The sequence below is a fragment of the Macrotis lagotis genome, chromosome 1 (genome assembly GCF_037893015.1).
Source record: "Macrotis lagotis isolate mMagLag1 chromosome 1, bilby.v1.9.chrom.fasta, whole genome shotgun sequence".
NCBI lineage: Eukaryota > Metazoa > Chordata > Mammalia > Peramelemorphia > Peramelidae > Macrotis > Macrotis lagotis.
Genome location: NC_133658.1, coordinates 927571539 through 927591972, shown reverse-complemented (window position 1 = coordinate 927591972; position 20434 = coordinate 927571539). Strand labels below are relative to the sequence as shown.

The 20434-nt window shown below is 44.0% G+C and overlaps 2 pseudogenes; one reads left to right on the top strand and one right to left on the bottom strand.

The window, feature by feature from the left end:
- Positions 1-8835: 8835 nt before the first annotated feature.
- On the top strand, positions 8836-13792 carry LOC141510089 (dual specificity mitogen-activated protein kinase kinase 5 pseudogene; annotated as a pseudogene).
- Positions 13793-14484: 692 nt separating this feature from the next.
- On the bottom strand, positions 14485-18561 carry LOC141510083 (saoe class I histocompatibility antigen, A alpha chain-like; annotated as a pseudogene).
- Between the last annotated feature and the right edge of the window lie 1873 nt (positions 18562-20434).

Genomic DNA, 20434 nt, shown 5'->3' with positions numbered 1-20434 from the left:
GGACCTTGAGATAGTAAACCTCGCTCTACTCCCTATGTCACAGGAAACATGTTACATATCTGCTATCTCTGCTTCTGTATCCTTCTGTATGCTTGCTAACAATCCCCTCCCCCCATCAAAATACTATAAAAACCTTGTTCTCTGGACACTTGGTGCTATGTGCTTTGAGGAGGTATCCCCACATAGTCATTGGTAATAAACTGTACTCCCCAAAATTCATAGCTTAGTCTCCCTCTTACTTTTTGGGTACAACAGTATTAGATAAAGTTATTGAACTCAAGTTTTATTCATCATAAAACTCATAGAACTCCTCATCGCTGGCCAAACTCCCATCCATTAGTTTGTCCTCATCTGTGTTTGATGACGAGTCACTGTCTTCACATATTGCCTCATCCTCAGCTCTGTCTATGACATTTGAAATGCCCCACTCCTTAAATGGCTTCACAACGATCTCCATCTTGATATTGTCCTGGCAGCTTTTCACCCAGGTGCAAACTTCTTCCAAAGTTGCTTTCTTCCCTCTTCCTGCTGGTGGCAAAATGTCCCCAGAAGACTTCACCCATTGGTTCCATTCGTCTCTCCTGGCAGCTTTGAAGGGTCTGTGAATGCCCACATCAAGGGGTGGGAGCTGGGATGTCAAGCCTCCAGGTATGAGGGCAAGTGGTGGGTTTTGCTCTGCAGCGATCTTCTCTGTGTTTGCTGTGATCTGTGCCCTGAGCTGATCCAACGCCCATAGGGCAGAATTGCACGGGAGCCCACCTGGTCTCCTGCTCCAAACTTCCTCAGACCTCATCTTCATCCCATTCTGATCCATCCAACCCCAGTCATGAACCTGGACAACCACTCCTCGAGGAATGTCTTCTCTTGGCATTGTTTTATGTTTGAAAACCAGCATGGGAGGCAGCTTGGTTCTGGCAGCTCCACAAGCTACAACAACCCTTTCATGTCCATTTGTTTTCACAATTACAGTTTTCAAGCCCAGAAAGGTGAAAACACTTCTGTTACTTGGGGTATCCAATCGAAAGGGGACTTTGTCCATATCTGCAATCTGTCCCAACTCAAACTGATGTGTCTTCCGACACTGTATGACAGAACAATGAAATTCACGGCCCTTCTGCTCCTAGCTCTCGGGCATCTTTTGGACAAGTCTGGTATGTGGACGCATGCTTAGTCTATTCTGTTTCATGGACCTGAAGCACCAATTGTATCCTCCTTGGAAATAAGCCACTTCTTTTTTCATCAGCAATTCTTCTGGCCTCCTGCGGAGCCATCTATGTGGACACAGGAATTCCCATTGCCCTTTGCTCTTCTAATCCATCTTCATTTCCCTCTCTATATCACACCATTTGTCTGCCCGGCCTCTCATTGACTTACTTCTACCAGGGGTGTTTTCAGTGGGTTTCTTCTTCCCACAGACAGTCTCAGATTTTTTGTCAGTTGGAGGAGGATCAAACTGATATTCAGCATTCCATTTTTTATTCCAGATTTCCATTCACTTTTTCAAATTGGATCATTTCAAACTTGAATTCAGCACTGGATGAAAGTCTTTTCTGAGCCATTTCTGGGCAGAACATGACAATACATAACTTAATATGCCAGTGAGAAATATGAAACAATGAGTGCAAACACAACAAGCCCCAAAAAGCAGGAAATGAAAGTAAAAAGATCTATAAAAATGAGCTCAAACATATGATGCCCCCAGTTCTAGACCCCAAATTTTTTTTGGAAAAAGGTGTATTTTATACATAAGGAAATTCAGGTCAGATTAAACTCAGGTCCTCCTGACTCCAGGGCCAGAGTTCTATCCGCTGCACTACCTAGCTGCCCCTCAGGCAGGTCTTGTAATCTCCTGGGTCTTGTAGATAACCAGGCTAGGGATCCAAGAATAAAAAGTGACTCACAGTTCAGTAAAGGGAATTTGGAATCAGAGTAGAAGCCTTTGTCTTAAGGGGCAGGTATGTGGCACCATGTTTAGAGTACAGGGCCTAGATTTAAGAAGATCTGAGTTCAAGATCTCAGATATTTACTAGTCATGGGCAAGTCACTTCTCCCTGTCTGTCTCAATTTCCTCATCTAAAAAATGAGCTGGAGAAGGAAATAGTATTCAATTTCTCTGCTGAGAAGACCCCAAATGGGACCACAAAGAGTCAGACACAACTCAGTAAACAACATTTAATTATTAAAATGGAGAGGATGGTGATAATGAAAATGAGGTTCGTTCTGAACTGTCTGAAATCTGAAGGTATGAATTTCTAGTGACCTTTTTTTTTAAGAAACAAAGATCCTGGGTATATGGTAGGATTTACCCCCTTTCTCTTCTCATCCCCTACTAAGAAACCATTAATCTTCAAACCTTATGGATAGTGTAAAGTGCATCCTGGAAGAATCTTAGAGAGCATCTCCTTTTTATTACAGATTAGGAAATTGTACACCAGTGATATTAAGAGATTTGTCCTAGGTCACAAAGATAGGAAGTAGTAAAATAGAGATTTGAACCCACATTCTATCATTACAGATTCAATCTTCCCACACCATCATGATGGTCTAGAAACAGTCCTGAATGGAAGCCTTATCTGGTGAAGGAAATGTCAAACCTTCAAACCATGTTGAAGTCAGCACTAGGTAAAAAGGCAGTGAAAGACTTGAATAATTCAGTTTCTTATCACTTTCTTTTGAACTTGATCACATCCTGTCCCATCTTTCTTCTTCTGATCCCAATATAGTATAAAAAAAAATTCTCTCCTTAAAAAACCTGAACCATTGTCATTTTCCTCTGTCTCTCTTCTCCATAGAACAATTGGTATGCCCATTTTCTAGGAAAAATGTAGAGAAGTCCTCAGATTTTTCCATTCTTTCAGTGACATCTCAGCTGTGTGAGTCTCCTTTGCCCCTCTCTCCCTCAGTTGCTACCACACTGTCCTTCATCAGAATCTGTCACATTCTCTTTTCCCCTAAGACTCCTCTAAGATGCAGGTCTGCAATACCCTCCCTTGGTCAGGCCACATCTGGAGTATTCTGTTCAGCCTGAGGCACCACATTCTAAAAAAGATTTGGACAATGTGTCCAGAAGACAAGGACCCAAATGGTGAAGGGACTAAAAAACTTACTTCAGAAAATTAGTGGAAGGAATGGAGGATTTTCTCTAGGAGAAAAGAGATACCAAGGGAATAAGATGGTTGTCTTCAAGTATTTGAAGGATTGTTTGGAAATAGATGAGTCCAATCAGACACAACTAGGAGCAGAGTAGCACTGCAGACAGGCTGATTTCACCTCCAGAAGAATTAGGTCTATGGAGAAGTGCAATGGTGCCCCTGGAAGTAATAGCTTCCTTGCCCTCCTTGGAGGTCCTCAAGGGGAGATTAAATGACCACAGGATTAAGATGGAGAGAGAGAGAGAGAGAGGGAGGGAGAGAGAGAGAGAGAGAGAGAGAGAGAGAGAGAGAGAGAGAGAGAGAGAGAGAGAGAGAGAGAGATCAGTCCTCATAATGTCACTTTTGTCTGTTTTGTATTTTTATTTTTCCATTTCACAATAATTTTGTTCTCTTTTTTCCTGCCAAATTGCTCTTCAGCAAAATCAATCTGCTTAGTAACAATCACACTGTGTTTGGATTTTCAACTCATTTTTCCACATTAATTTCTAAATGAGGTTGTCTTCTCACTTCCCGAGATATCTCAGTTGTTACTAGCACTCAATGACTTTTTGTTTCAGGGAATTCATCACAGTGCCAGAGTGGGAAATCACCTGAATGATCATCTAAATTTAATCCAACCACCTCACATTCCTAACCTTTCATGGATTCTTTTCTTTTTTACCGAATCCATTTCTCTCATAAGTTCCTTAAGTGCTTTTTTTGGTTATAGGAAATATCCAACTTGTGCTGTTATTGCCACTGCTTTTCCAATCCATTTTTTTTCTCATTGTTTCCGGTGCCTCCGCATTTCTTCCTCTTCCTCCTCCTCCTTCCCCACCTCCAGCCAGTTTTGACTTTCCCAATCAATGTTCCTCCAAAGTCGGGTCAACAGGCCTTGCAGCCCAGTCTTCTCGAATCCTTAATAAGGATTTCCCACTATTCTAGACCTCTACTTTAGGTTCACACTTACTCTTCTTTCATCATTTTTATTGCTGTTTAATGATAGCTTTGTGACTTCTCATCAAGGCAGATCCTTGGAAGCCTCAATTATTAAGATCCCTCAAACTGAGGACTATTCCAAGAGAATGGAAAAGATCTGAATCTTTTTACCACCCCCATGCCAAATAAATAAAGGCAATGGAGAAGACAAAAGTAACCATCAGAAGCCCATCCACCTCTTGTCCCATCTTTGCCAAGTCATTATGAGAATGGTCTTTACACACCTAGAGGACAGATTCTATTAAAAACTGAGAAAGAACAAGACTTTGTAAAATAGTGTCAAAGTACATATCTTAGCTCAGGTAAATGCCTGTCAAGTGTCTGAGGCTGGATTAGAACCCCTTTCCCCTGAGTACAAGGCCAGTGCTCCATCCATCCACTGTATCACCTAGCTTCTCCAGCCATAGGAGAATGTTCTTGTTCGCCCCAGTCACTGGCTATCTGCCCCTAGTCTCTATAACTCCCTGGTTACCCTCAGTGTTAATGCCTGTAAATTTTCATATTTTCCTACTACTTTGTAGCTTGACGTCTCATTGTCTTCATCTCATGCCTTTCCCAGATCTCTCTTCCTTTCTTATTGTGATCCCAAAGAATGACTCACTAACAGACTTGATGCATGTTACTGATCAGATGTCCAGGTGGGACTCCCTTTCTCCTCCATCCACTTTCTTTCCTTGTACCTGATGTTTTATGGATCCATTGGGGGAAGGGACCACCCTTCAGCCAAGGTCTAACCCTTCAGGTTACGTTTCAAATTCTCCTGGAAAATGAGCAGGCCTCTCACTTACATATCTTCTACTCCCTAGCTGTCAGTCAATGAACAGCTGCCTACTATGTCTCCTGGCACTATCCAAAATGAACAATGTGGGTCCCAGGACCTTATGATTTAATGTTTCAAATCACTCTGTGAACCTCCTGAGAGCCCCTTGGTGAGTCTCCTCCCTTGCTGTCTCTCCATTACCTGCTGTCCCAGGAGACTCTCCCTCCAGTCCTACCCTAAGGGAGTAGGGGGATGCTAGGCTGCTTTTCCTGGCAGCAGCACCTACCCATGACTCCCCCCCCCCCACCTCCAAGAGAAGGAAGAAGGCCAAGAAGCCAATCCAAGCTGGACTACCCAGAATTCTGTCTTCTGGCCTTGAAATTCTGGCTCCAGGTTGACAAATGGAATCAGATCAACCTTTGGGATCACCTTTTGTCAGAGTCCTGAAAGAATTTTTCTTTTTTCTTTTTTTCCAATTACATGTAAAGTTAGTTTAAACATTCATTTCTGATGAGAATTGAGTTATGTGTTTTTCTCCCTCCCTCCCACACCCAATTAAATCAAAATGAGTGGTAACTATATACATATTATCATGCCAAGCATATCAAAATATTAGTCATATTGGGAAAGAAGAATCAGAACAAAGGGGAGAACCACAAATTTTCTAAACTTGGACATGAGGAGTGTGTGTATGTATCTGTCTGTGAGTGCGTGCGTGTGTGTGTGTGTGTGTGTGTGTGTGTGTGTGTGTGTGTGTGTGTGATGCCCAGTGGATAGAGCACTGGTCTAGGAATTAGGTGGATGGGAATTCAAATCAAACTTCTGACTCGTACCAGTTGTGTGACCTTGGGCAAGTCACTTAACCCTGATTGCCTCAGATTCAAGGCCATCTCCTGATTCATATCTGACCACTGGTTCTGGAGAAGAAAGTGAGACTGGGGACTTAGCACAGTCCCCCCTCACCTAAATCCAATTCTTATACTTGTCATGGTATCACCTAACTGATATCATGGTCTTCTTTGAAAAATGAAGTACAAAAACAGTGTGTGTACCTCTGTGTGTGTGTGTCTGTGAATATGACTCTGTTTCTGTGTCTCTGTGTGTTCATGTACTGTCTCCCCTACTAGATGGTGGCCTCCTCAAAGGCAGGACCTCCCTTCACACCCCATATGGACTCTGGGACCACACTCAGAGATGAGGATGAAGAGTGAGAGTGGGCCAGGCCAGACAGTTCCCCACAAGCTCCCATCATTTTATCAGAGCCATTGCCGCTTAGGAAGGGACCGAGACTTGGACAATTTGACAAACTCTGTCCATACCTGGATTGTGTCAGAGGGAGCTCCTCGATGATGTTGGTAGCTCTGGCAGTCTACACACCTTAGTTCTATCTGAAACCTCCACTCCACTAGGACCAATTTGAACCTATTAATAACAGATTCAATCAAATTATTTTTGAAGACAAGTTCCCAAATCCTGGTTCTAAGCTCCTGAGCTGGAGGACCTGGGCCCTCACCTCTCCTTCCTGGGTCTCTGAAAAGGCGGCAGGAGGAGGCCTGGGATGGCAGGGCAGGGGCAGGTCTCTGGGCCTCTACTTCATGAGAGGCCTCAGCAGAGGCTTCTCCCCATTTCCTCCCAACTACACTGCTACTGGACTTCTCTGTCCTTCCCCAGAAATCTTGTCATTCAGAAAGCTTATAATCCTGTAAGACTGACTCAACCCTAGTCCTCCCATCTTCTCAGGACCCTCTGTCCTCCTGACTGGACCCTCTGGCTGGACAGCAGGGTCATCAGCTCCAGAGCCTCTCTTTAAAGGATTCATTCCATCTTCTCTCCAATGACCACCTGCTCCCCTGTTTTGGGACTTCTCCATCCTGCAGGTCACTGGGCAAGGGGTGATAAAATGTTAGACTAACCTTCATGAGGTAGATGGGCGTAAGATGGGGCAGTCAGATGGGAGTCCAGGGAGGAAATAGAATAGTAACAACCCACCTCAGATCCCCAGGAGCCAGTGGTTCAGCAGACAAGCTTACCAAGCAGTTTCCAGTTTCACAGGTCTTAGGAAGGAAGGAGGGCAAATTTCTCAACTTTCACATACAACAGGTAGGACCAGTGGTCTTATTGATGGAGGTCTGGGGCAGAGGCACCTTGGGAAAGGAGTTCACAGACTCAGACTGTCTGTCAGTCAAGGAAAACTTGTTGAAGTATAAGATTCTCAGAACTAAAATCCTGGTAAAGATTGATTTCAGTAGAGACTATTCAACCTTCAGATCAGTCACCTTGCCAAACTTGGTAAGGAATTAAGACTCCTAGGTACCTTCTTCCCTTGTTAACTACAAATTCAGGAGGATAATGATCAGGATTCTGGGGGCCCTGGCCTGCTAGGAAGAGATAACAGGAGATCAGATAGTTTTGTACAAGGATGATAGTCCTACAGGAGCAGTTTGGGCAACTTAATACTCATCAGGCCACAAAAGGAAGTTAATAATTTTCTCAATTCTCTATTTCTATAAAAAATAAAAAGGTAACTCTTTTCCTGTCCAAGGGTTGGTCTTAGAGAATAAATCTTAAAAACACCCAATCCATATTTTCTGTTACAATTTTAGATTTGACTAACTTTACTGCCAAGGTGGTTAGGGAAGAGCACTAGCCCTGAAGGTTAGAGGCAGGCTGGACACTGAACCACTGTGGGTTAGGCTGGAGTGGGCACTAGCTTGGAGGGATTTGGGACTTTAATTTAATTTTGTTATTTTGCATTTTCTTCTTTTTTTTAATAATCAAGGATCCTTAAATAAGATGGAGGAAATAAAAAATTTTCACAGGTGCAAGGATGTGGTTAGTGACGCTTTGAACTTAAGAGGTTTGAGGGAACTTTAAGCAAGATACAAGGACGTGTTTAGGGGACACCTGACCTCAAAAGGCCATATTTACTTTGCCATTGAAAAACACTCCTGGGGGCAGCTGGGTGCGAAGTGGATAGAGCACTGGCCCTGGAGTCAGGAGGACCTGAGCTCAAATCCAGATTCACACACTTAATCATTACCTAGCTGTGTGGCCTTGGGCAAGCCACTTAACCCCATTGCCTTGGAAAAATCCTAATGAAATAAAAAATGAAATGAAATGACAGAAAATATAGGTTAGACATTTACATTTTTATTCACTTAAATCATACCTCTAAACCTCTAGGTGGAGGGGGCCATTAGGAGAGTTGACTATACCTTCATCTGTGAAAGAGTTGCTTTTTATATGGAAATAGAGAATAGGGCAAACTAATGACTTCCTTTTGTTGACTGATCATGAAAGTTGCCCAGTATAAGCACATCTTAATAATTAATTAATTGCTCTTTAAACCAAGGGGCTCCTCAAACACTATCATCCTTGAACAATACCATCTGAACTCCTGTTGTCTCTTCCTGGCAGGACAGGCCTCCCAGGACCCTGGTCATTGTCTTCCTGAGTTTGTAACTAACATAGGGAGAGAAATCTAGGCATCTTAGTTTCTCAATAACTGATACCTGAAGACTGAGTATTTTCTGAGGAAATTAATTTTGTTACTAGGATTATCGTTTTGAAAAATGATTATGCTTAACTCTCCCATTCTGATCACAGCTGACATTCTGACATCAGCTATAGATCACCTAAAGAAGTGTAGAAAAAAGATCAGATCTATATTAGAGGGAAAGATAGCATTTCTTGTAACCCTAGGATCCCTAGAAGAATGGACCAACAACAAACATGTGAACTATAAGGGAGAGGGGCATAAGGATAGATGATGCATTTAGAGAATCAAGGGGAAATTTAAAGAGATTAAAAGGGGACAGTCCCTTTTGATTAAATAACCCAAATAAATAAAGGCAAAAGGGGAAAAAGTAAACAATAACATAAACTTCTGATTCATTTCATCTTCTGGAGTCATCTGATGTCCTTCTGTATCTCTGGAGTCTGTCAATGACCAGGCGTTTCCAGGTACATTCAGGTTAGTTGTAGATATCTTTCTCATAAAAGATATATCTCAACACAAAAAATTTTAACAGGTCAAAGCCCATATCTTGGAACCTCTTTGATTTGCAAATTGTCACACTTCATTTACAAATGGAAATTTTAGAGAATTGAACTAGTTTTGTTTTTCACTTTATCTTATTTATTTATTCATTCCCCCATTTGATGGATTCTATTTCATCCAATGGAATCAACTTCCATAAAATGAGGATTCCAAAGCAAAAATTAATTTTTTAAAGATTTTATTTATTTTGAGTTTTACAATTTCCCCCTAATCTTACTTCCCTCCCACCACCCCACCCCACAGAAGGCAATTTGCAGTCTTTACATTGTTTCCATGGCATATTTTAATGCAAATTGAATGTGTTGAGAGAGAAATCATATCCTTAAGGAAGAAATGTAAAGTATAGAAGATAGCAAGATCAGACAACAAGATTTTTTTTTCTAAATTAAAGGTAATAGTCCTTGGTCTTTGTTCAAACTCCACAGCTCTTTCTCTGAATACAGATGGTAATCTCGAGTGCAGATAGTCCAAAATTGTCCTGATGAGATTTTATATAGATGACATAGTTCTACATTATGATCCTCTCATAAGTTATAATATTTGCTTCAAATTTCTATTGATAAGAATCTCACTGAGGGGATTGCTCTCTCCTCACCCAAGATGTCTCTTATCTTGCAATTGGTTGACACAGAAAAAGGAATTTATTGGTGCGATTACCAAGCTGACCAGGCAGGATTGACCCAGGTCAAGTCAACATTCAGATGTAGGAAACAAGTCTTGACAGAGCAGATTGACAGGGACAGAATTCAGATTTATAGCTGTTAGTTGGAGGCTGAGGAATCATTTTTTTAATATAAAATAAGACTTAGAGACAGTTAATGTTTCTAATCACTCTGTGAAACTCCTGGGAAGCCCCTTGGTCAGTCCTCCATTTCTGTCTCTCCATTCCCTGCTGTTCCTGGAGACTCCCCCTCCAGTCCTAACCCATAGAGGGAGGTGACTACTGACCTCTTTTCCTAGTAACATTTTCCCCTGTCTCCTTCCCCCATTCCAATCCCCAAGAAAGGGGAAAGGCCTTAGAATCAGCTGGGGCAAGGCCAATCCAAGCTTGACCATCCAGAATTCTGCCTTCTGGCCTTCAAATAGTGTCCCAAGTTGAGAAATACAATCTTTTGGACCTCTATGAATACCTTTGTCAAAGTTCTGAGGGGTTTTTTATATATTTCATTTTTTTTGCAATTACATATAAAGTTCATTTTCAGCATTCATTTTTGGTGAGTGTGAGCTTCACATTTTTCTCCCTCCCCCAGCCAATCAATCTGATATGTTGGGATACAAGTATGATCAAGTATGATCATACATGATATAAGCATATCAAGCATGTCACCATAGTAGTCATGTTGGAAAAGAAGAATCTGAACAAAATGGAAAACCACAAATTCTCTAAGTTAGGTCATGAGGAATGTGTGTGTGTGTCTGTGAGTGTCTGTGTGTGTGTGTGTGTGTGTGTGTGTGTGTGTGTGTGTGTGCATACCTCTGCGTGTGTGTCTTTGGCTATGTCTCTAGGTGTTTCTTTACTGTCTCCCCTACTAGATGGGGGCCTCCTCAAAGGCAGGACCTCCCTTCACACCCCATATGGACTCTGGGACCACACTCAGAGATGAGGATAAAGAGTGAGAGTGGGTCATGCCAGGCAGTTCCCAGCCTGTTCTGATCATTTTGTCAGAGATATCTGAAGAATGTGCCTTTACTACTCAGGAAAGGGCCCTGACAGAGACTGACAAACTGTTCCTATCTGGGTTATGTCAAAGTGAGCTCCCCTATAAACTTGGTAGCTCTGGCAGTATAGACATACTAGTTCTTTCTGAAATGTCCACTCCACTAGAACCAATTTTAGCTTATTAAAAATGAAGCCAATCAAAATATCTTTTAAAGCAATTTCACAGACCTAGATACAGATTTCTAAGCTGGAGGACTGGACCTTCCCCCTCTCAGGCCTGGGTCTCTGAAAAGACTGTAGGAGGAGGCCTGAGATGGCAGGGCAGGGACGAGGTTTCTGGGCCTCTACTTCATGAGAGGTCTCAGCAGAATCTTCTGCCCATTTCCTCCCAACCATACTGCTATTAAACTTTTCTGGACTCTCCAGGAAGCCTTCTTCCTTCCTCAGAAAACTTATCAGGAAATCCCAATTTTCTGCCAGACTGACTCAGCCCCAGTCCTTCCACCTTCTCAGGAACCTCTGTCCCTCTGCCTAGACCCTCTGTCTGGAGAGCAGGGTCATCAGCTCCAGAGGCTCTGATTAAGGGGCTCAGTCTATCTTCTCTCCTGATTAAGGGGCTCAGTCTATCTTCTCTCCATTGACTACCAGCTCCCCTGTTTTTGGACCTCTCCACCCTGCCCCTCACTGAGCACTCTCCCCTCTGCCCTTTCCTTCCATACACACTCTTTTGCATTCAGCTTTCTTTTGCATGCTATCTTCTCCCATTAGACTGTAAACCATTTGAGGGGATGAACTCTCTGTTTTTATTTCTATTTCTATCACTACTATTTAATATAGTCCCTGCCACATAGTAGGTGCTTAAGAAAAATGTTTACTGAGTTTTTCCTCCTCCTCCTCTTCTTCCTTGTCCTTGACCTAGGCCAGCTGCCTCCACTACTGCCATTGCCTGGGAAAGCTCCAAGCTCAGAGTCCACTATAGCCTCAGCCCAACAAGAGCCCTGCCCTGGGCTGGGAGGGAGGAGCAGCTTGGCTTGCTCTTTCTAGTCTCCTTTGGGTTTCCTCTTCGTCAAGTGGCACCAAAAGCACTTCCCCTGAGTTGTGCCCTTCTCCCCATACTAGGCTGAATCCCAGGCTCCTTCTGCAGGGGCTCAGACTGACCTCACCCAACCCCCCCCAACACAGGCAACAGCCAGCATCTCTTCTCTCCCTGTGCCTTATAGCCCCACCTGTCCCAGTCACTTACAAAAAGGTTTAAGGTAGACGGCAACCTAACCTCCTGCCCTCCCCCATCTCCTCCTCCACCCTTCTCTCAACACCTTCCTTCATCCTCCTAACCTCCCACTGTCATTACCTCTCTTTTCTTCTTCCTTTCTTCCCCTCCTTCCACTGCCCACCTCCATCCTTCTCCCTCCCACTCCTCCACCCCCATTCATGTCCTGGCTCTACAGTCCATAGTCATGCTCCCAAGGGGGTCCTCTCTTCCACCCCCAACCCCAAGGATGTGAGCCCAGTGGTCAGCAGTGCTGTGGCTGGCCCTTGGCCCTTCTCACACCATGGAGAACCATGGAGAACCAAGTGCTGGTGATTTGAATCAAGACCCCAGATGGTGGAGCTGTGGACTGGACAGTTCGCTCTGGGCCCCAGTTGCTTTTTTGGAATGTGCTAGATGTGATTGATAGGCCAGGTTTTGCCTGATGCAACAACTACAGTATTTGAATATGAAGATGAGGATGTGCTGGGGTCCAGCCTCCGAGGGGTGCTTGGAACCTGACAGGAGGGAGAGAGTCGGTGAAATGAGCTGAGTCAACAAGTGGGTAAAGGCAGGAGCAGGTTGACTGACTGTCAGCTGCTTGGATTTGTTTTTATAGTCTCAGAATCATGTATGTTTCAAGCAAGCAAGCTGAGATCATTTCCTTGGTTACAAGAGTGTGCAATTTTCATCATCAATCATATAGTTCATATGGTTACAAGTTTTAATCATGTGATTACAAGTTTAAGTGATAATCATATAGTTAATTGATTTCTTATCCCTACTCAGACCATGATGACCTTTAACCTGTCTGTTACCATATTTATTGCTGCATTGTATAATGGCTAATTCATTTAGGGTTATTAATTAAGCAATTCTTTTTATGGAAAGTTTTTTATATTTTCTGTGTAGGTAACGTTTTTCCATACACTTCCTTAACCGTCTGTAGTGAGGGTCTTTATGCTTGTCCACCCATCCGTTAACTCTGACAATAACCAATTTTTCTTTCTGGCCTAGTCGGTAGAAACCACGGTTTCTGTGACTTTTTTGTTCTTTCCCATGAAACTAAGGCTGCTGGAGTTCACAGATTGGTCACCTGTACTAACTATTTTCTCACCATCTTTTTCATATATCCCTGTGTATGGTAAAGGTGGGGGAAGACTATTAATTTCATTCTATCTGACCCATCTTGTATCTGTTTTCCCTGTATATATTCCGGCATCTCCTTGGAATTCCCAGTGTTGGGTTTTCCAGAGATTTCATAATGTTGAAGCCCTTTGTATGCCTCAGGGAGAGGAGTCCTGTTAAATTTAGACAGAGTTTACAATCTGTTTTATTCAAGGAATTTCTCTGAAATCCTTTATAGTCATTCTAGTATTAGGGTGAGTAAATATTGTAATCAATAATAAACCTAGAAATATTGGTATGCATGAAATCCCTATATGTATTGAAGAAGGATATGTTGTTCCATCAGGCGGTGTGACTGCCCTGAGTCTTCTTGCTGCGACTGTGTCAAACAGCTTAGAGACCCTGGCTCCCAACAAGGATGTGACCAAATTATTGTAAGAAGTGATGAATAAATGAAGGCCATGCTCTCATTTTGTTATTCCACAGTAATGGAATAGCAAGTAAATGGACAATAGAACCCCTGCAGACATTTCCAAGAAGCTGAAATCCTCCTGAGAACCAATATACATTGCCTGAAAGTGAAGACACATCCTGGATCCTCTCATCCTAACAGCTCAGCAGTTTCAGATTCGTTTCCAAGCAGTAGCTGAAAGAAGTCTTCTGTTGCATTGGAAAAAAATTAATCAATGACCAGATGAATGAACAAGACATATGGTATTGAGACACTCTTGGTCATGATAGTGGAGGCACAGTCTCCAAGTCAGATGACTGGTTTGCCCTTCAAGACCCCTACAGATTCCACTAGTTTCCTGTGATTTTGCCTTGCCCATGTATAAAATTCAGCAGATGATACTTGGTTTTGGTCATGATAGCTCACAAAGTCATCTACCAAGATCTGGGTGTCATCCCAGTATGGGGAGAAAGGGGACAACACAGGGGAAAAACTTTGGGGTGGGGGGGTGAAAGGATCCACACCAGGAAAATCATAGCTAAAGAGCTATGAAATCTCAAGAATCTCTCACAAAGGCAGTAGTCGGGTTGTGTTTTAAATCCAACATTTATTTATTGACCAAAGACATATGGTGCATCTCAACTACTCAGTGCTGATGGATTTACATTGATTAAAGAGAGGGACTTGTTCCTAGAGAGATGGGCTGAACAATTGCATAGTGTTCTTAACAGACCATCATCGATCAATGCAGAAGCCATCGACTGCTTACCACAAGTTGAAGTCAATCTAGCTGAGGTTCCAATTGAAGAGAGGTTTTGAATACCATTAGACTCCTTTCAAGTGGCAAAGCACCTGGTGCTGATTCTATTCCAGCTGAGATCTACAAGGTGGGAGATCCATTGCTCATCCAAAAACTGACTGAAATTTTCCAGGTTATATGGCATAAAGAAGTTATACTCCAAGAATTCAAGAATGCCCCTATCTTCCATCTCTATAAAGGTAAAAGGAATAGATTGTCCTGCGACAATCACAGGGAAATTTCTCTTTTATTTATTGTTGTTAAGATTCTTGCTAGAGTCCTTCTCAATGGGCCGATCCTTCCCCTGGAAGATGGTCACCTCTCTGAAAGCCAGTATGGCTTCAGAAAGGGTTGAGAAACAGTCAATATGGTGTTTACTTCCCACCAAACTCCAGGAAAAATGTCAGGAACAGAACAGAGGTCTGTAGACAACTTTTGTAAATCTGACCAAAGTCTTTGATACTATCAATCACAAGGGGTTTAGGGAAAATGATGTCCAAATTTGGTTGCACAGAGAAGTTCCTCAATATTGTACATCAATTTTATGATGGCATGTATGCTGGGGTTCTGGATGGTGGACTCTGCTCTCAAGATTTCCCAGTCACCAATGGAATAAAACGAGGATGTGTCCTTGCTCCCATACTTTTTAGCGTGATGTTTTCAGTCACATTATCAAACTCCTTGACTGAGAATCAACATGGACTCAAGGTCACCTACTGCACTGATGGCAAATTCTTCCATCTGAAAAGGCTGTAAGCCAAGACGAGAGTGGAAGGAGGTTTGATGCATGATTTTCTATTTGCAGATGATTGTGCATTCAATGCAACAAAGTTCTCTGCTGCTTGTGCTCATTTTGGTCTCACTATTAATACCAAGAAAACCCAGGTGCTCCATCAGCCAGCACCACACCATCCAGATGTGGAATCATTAATTAGAGCAAATGGAGAAATTCTGAATACTCTGGACAAGTTCACTTACCTTGGCAGTATCCATTCCAAGGAGGTACACAGAGACAATGAAGTTGACACTCACATTGCCAGAAGTAGCTCAGTATTTGGGAGGCTCTGAAACAAAGTGTGGGAGCAAAGAGGTATTAGACTGACCACCAAACTGTAAGTCTGCAGAGCCATTGCATTGACTTCATTGCTCTATGCCTGTGAAACCTGGACAGCCTACCAGTCATGTCAGAAAACTGAATTGCTTCCATTTAAATTGTCTCAGGAAGATTCTGAAGATCACCTGGCAGGAGAAGACACCAGATGCTTTCTTGAGCTAAACTGCCAAGCATTCAGACATTATTACAGAGAATGCAACTATGATGCACTGGACATATTGTTAGAATGTCAGATGTACACTTGCCAAAAAAAATTGTTTTATGGAGAGCTCATGCAGGGCAAGTATTCACAAGGGGGTCAGAAGAAGTGATCCTAAGATACCCTGAAGGTCTCATTGAAGATTTTAGACTTGACTCTCCAACATGGGAGACATTTGCCAGGATTGCCCAGCATGGCATGCCCTCATCAGAGAGGAAGGAATCGGGGCTAATTTTCTTTCTTTTCTAGGAAAGGGACCCAATAAACATTGCTTTGACCACACTTATGACCTTTGACCCCCCATGTGGTCTGCAGACAGGACTGCAAATATCCATGAGGAAGGATATGAGGAAGGCAGAGTGGAAGCAGCTCGAAGGAATCATGGCATCCATAAGCTTAGAGTACCTATCCAGGTGGACTATTTGTGCCCACCCTGTAGTAGAGCATTCTGAGCTCGCATTGGTCTGATTAGTCACAGGGCACACAGTCATTTGTCTCAAACAGAGTGATGCCATTTTGATCTTCTTTGATAAGGAAGGACAAGAACCACCCAACTAAACTGAAAGTGTCCAAAGGTTGGCTTTATGAATCCATTACTTTAATGCCTGCATTGCCTGCCATTGGTTACTTATTATTATAATATTATATATTAAGTAATATATACTTCTATATAAACATATAATTATTATATAAAAAACAGATTATATTATAAAATATTTATTAGTGTTTTGAGTATGTAACCCAATATATGTAGGATTAATTATTTATAAGTGATACATACATATGTTTTATTGTGTTAATATATTATGGAAATTATAAAGAATTCTAATGCTTTCTAAACTTTCTAAAAATATGAGATGAAGATAAAATAAACAATTAAAAATTTAAAAAAAGAAAAAGAAATATCTCCTGACTGACTTCCTGCAATCAGTCCCCAGGCCACTAGGGACCCTAGGGAAACAGTCTGTGGGGATGCCTCTCCCTCCTAGAACACCCCTCCCCACCCGCAAGGAAAGATGCCTTAGAGGGTGCTCCCCCATCCCACCTCAGCTGCTACCCAGGAATGACTCTTGGCCTTTTGCTACTCCCTACCCAGGCTCAGGCCTCAATAGGAAGAGGATGAGATGGATATTTGTAGTCTTGTCTGCAGACCACATGGGGGGGGGGGGTCAAAGCTCATAAGTGTGGTCAAAGCAATGTTTATTGGGTTCCTTTCCCCCCAAAAAAAGAAAATTGTTTGAAAGTTTGGACTGGTCCATGCAACATGATGGGGTTTTGGGAGGTTTTTTTGCTCTTCATTCTCCAAGAAGATCCAAACCTCAGGGAGTTGATGTAATGACAAGCACAGGACTTGTATTTGGAGAGGGGGGGCTGTACTAAGTCACCAGCCTCACTTTCTCCTCCAGAGCCATCTGAGTCCAGTGGCCAGACAGCAGATCAGTACAACTGCATGGCAGTCAGGGTTAAGTGACATGTCCAGGGACGCACAGCTACTAAATGTCAGGTGTCTGAGGTAGGATCTGAACTCATCCAGGGTTAGCACTATCTTCTGTGGCTCCTAACTGCCCAAATGACTACAGTGAGGAAGATGATCCCAGCTATGAACCCTATGATGATCCAGGCAGATGAGGATGGTGACTCCAAAACAGGAAAGTAAAAGGCCCTGCGCCCCTCCCCATGGCCTGAGAGTCCTCTGCCCTTCCCAGGTCTCCTCAGTCACTCCCTGTCCCTCTACTCTTCTCCCAGCCCTGCCCCCCCACACACGTCTTACCCCATTTCAGCATGAGGGACTCAGGCAGGCCCTTACGTTGAACTGGGCATGTGTAGTTCCCCTCCTGGCCCAGGGACACCCACACAGCTGCCCACTTCTGGAAGGTTCCGTCTCCCCCAGGCCTGGTCTCAATGAACTCTGTCCCGGAGCTGTTCCTCCTCATCCCTCAGCCTAGTCAGAGAGATGTCCGAGGGGTAAAAGCCCCGAACCCGGCAGGTCAGGGTCACCTCCCCATTGGGTAGTGTGGAAGGTCCCTCGGCTAGAAGGAGGTTCTGAGGGCAAAGGTCAGAGGCATTGCCAGGTTCTCCCTTTCCCCTCCCCTCTAGGGACACAAGGCCACATGGGGTGAGGGGAAATAGTCCATCTTTCAGGCCCTGAGGCACCACGGGTCCCTAGGGGTCGGGATCTGGGGGTGAGGCTTCAGGGGGAGAGGAGAAGGGTTGAGGGGGGCCTGGACTGGGGAACACACGGAGGTGGGGCAGGCAGTACCTCTCCTGGTCAGCACCTCCTTTCCGACCTTCAGGTACTTGTGAACCCCCTGATCACAGTGGCCCTAGATAGACTTTCCATCTGTCTGCTTGGCTCGCCGCCTCCCACTTGCGCTTGGCCATCTCCGCCTGGGGCGCCAGCACCCGCCAGGTCCAGGTCTCGGTGCCCAGGGCCAGGGAGTCCCTCCCGTCGTAGGCGAATTGTCCAGCCCCTCGCTGGAAGCGGCCGTCGGGGAGAATTCGCAGCCGTGCAAAAACTGGAGAGTGTGGACGCCTGCCCCCCACTCCCCGTCACGGGTCAGCGTGGGTCAGATTTGCCACCCCTCGCACCTCGCGGGCCTGGCCAGACCCCGTATCCCGCCCCACCTGGGATGACTCCGCAGGAGCCACTTCGGCCTCTGTCCGCCATCCTCGTGCGCCCTGGGAGCAGACGGTGGTCCTGGGACCGCCTGGCCCCGTGCCTCCTCCCCGCCCCCGGCAGACCCCCCGTCACGCACCGCCCTCGCTCTGGTGGTAGGCTCCAGGTTCATTCGGTACAGCCGTGCGTGGGTCCTCGCGATCTACGCCCCGTGTTCCCAGTACTTGGGGTCCACCTGGACCACCCGCTCCATCCTCGGCGCCCGCGGCTCCGCCCTCGCTCTCGCGCTGCCGCTGTCGAAGCGCATGGACTCCACTTCGTCTGTGTAGCCCACGGAGATGAACCGGGGCTCCCGGAGCCTGGACCCGGGCCAGGCAGCCACACCAGGATCCATATGTGCAAGTGAAGAGGCCGTTTCCTCTGCCCACTCCTTCAGCTAGGAGAGGAAGACAAAGCATCCCGCACCCCAAGCTTACAGCTTCCTGTTGCTTAACAGGAGTTTCAAGAAATTGTTGCCTGCGGGTGCGGGGAACCGGGAGCATGTTAACTGGAGGAAGCAGGGACCCATTCTAGACACTAGGCTCCGGTTCCTAGAGGGTGGTGCAGCTCCAAAGGGAGCACTGAGAACCGGAGCCCAGCATATGGTGAGGGAGAAAACAAAGGTGGCAGAGATAGCCAGAGAAGAAGGAAGGAAAGAGCCAGACAGCCGGGGAAAGACAGAGGCAGAGTGAGGCCCATGCTGGATATCCAACAGGGAGGGGAAACAGCTAGAAAACAGCTCCCTAAAAAGAAAAACTGAGGTAGTAATGGATTTGGCTGAGGACAAGGACTACAGGGGCCACAATACAGAAGCCTACTTTGAGATTAGGGAAGCCAACTCTACCAACTTCCAGGAGACGAGTATTACCAGGAAAGGCTGGTCTCTAGAGCCATTTCCAGGGATTAGGGGTGTGAAGGATCCATGTGCTCATTGTCCAAAAAAGAAAATGTCAAATGTTGAGGGGCTGCAGGTAAACAGATACAATGGTGCCCTTTGGGTAAGGCTGTAAATTGAGGCTGTCTGGGACTAAGTTTCAGAAATTATTCTATTATACTTTCCTTTTTACAGAGCAGGACCACTTTTAAGTCTCTATCACAAAGAGATCAAAGAAAGAAAAAAGGGTTTAACATATATGTATGTGTGTATAATATATATAAATTATATAAACATACATATTTTTAAATTATAATACCTTTTTTTTAGGTTTTTGCCAGGCAATGGGGTTAAGTGACTTGCCCCAGATCACACTGCTAGGTAATTAGTAAATGTCTGAGTTCCAATTTCAATTCAAGGTCCTGACTCCAGGGTCGGTGCTCTATTCATTGCACCACCTAGCTGCCCCTATAATACACTTTTGTAATTGCAAAACAGCTGGAAACTGAATCAGTTTTAGACTGACTAAACAAAAATTTTTATACAAATAATGATGAAAGTAATGCTTTTGGAGTAACCAGAGAAGCCTTGTGTGAAATGATGTCGAATGAAATGATGCCGAGTGAAATGGGCAGAATAATTTGTACAAGAAAAACATTGAAAAAATAAACAATTTTGAAAACCTTACAAATTCTGATTTACACAATGATCAACCTTGATGCTAGAGGAGCAAGGATAGAGAATACTACCTTCCTCAGATAATGGACTAAATATTCAGAAAGAGGACATTCTAATATGGGAAATGTTTTTTTGTTGGATTTATGTCTATTACAAGGGTTTGGGTTTTCACTTTTATTGGGGTTATGGTGGGGGAAAGGAGAGAAGGAAGGTGGGAAAGAGAAAAAACAAATTGATAACAAATAAGTTTTATTTAAAATAATTCAAATATAATTTAATTTTTAAAACACTTAAATTCCATCACTAATTTAGGAAGGGGTATCAATGAATAGGAGAATGTACAAGATGGAAACTGGGAGGCTTCTTGTGGTGGTTATACCAAATTTTGCAGAAATTTCTAAGAAAAAGAGATCTATCCAGTAAAATAATACTGAACATTTTCCTCCATCCTGAGAGAAACACATGATATGTTGATCAAGCCAGCAGCCAAAGACAGAAAGAACCCATAAGACAAGAAGCATGGCAGCCTTGCCTGGGCACTTCCACCCAGGCTCTCCACTCTGAGTCACTAGTAATCATTCCACTCATTCCTCTGGTTGTGTGACCTAGAGGTTACCTGGCAGCAGAAGTCTTCTGGGTATAATCCCATGGGAAGTATTGGGAAGAGACTATCCCA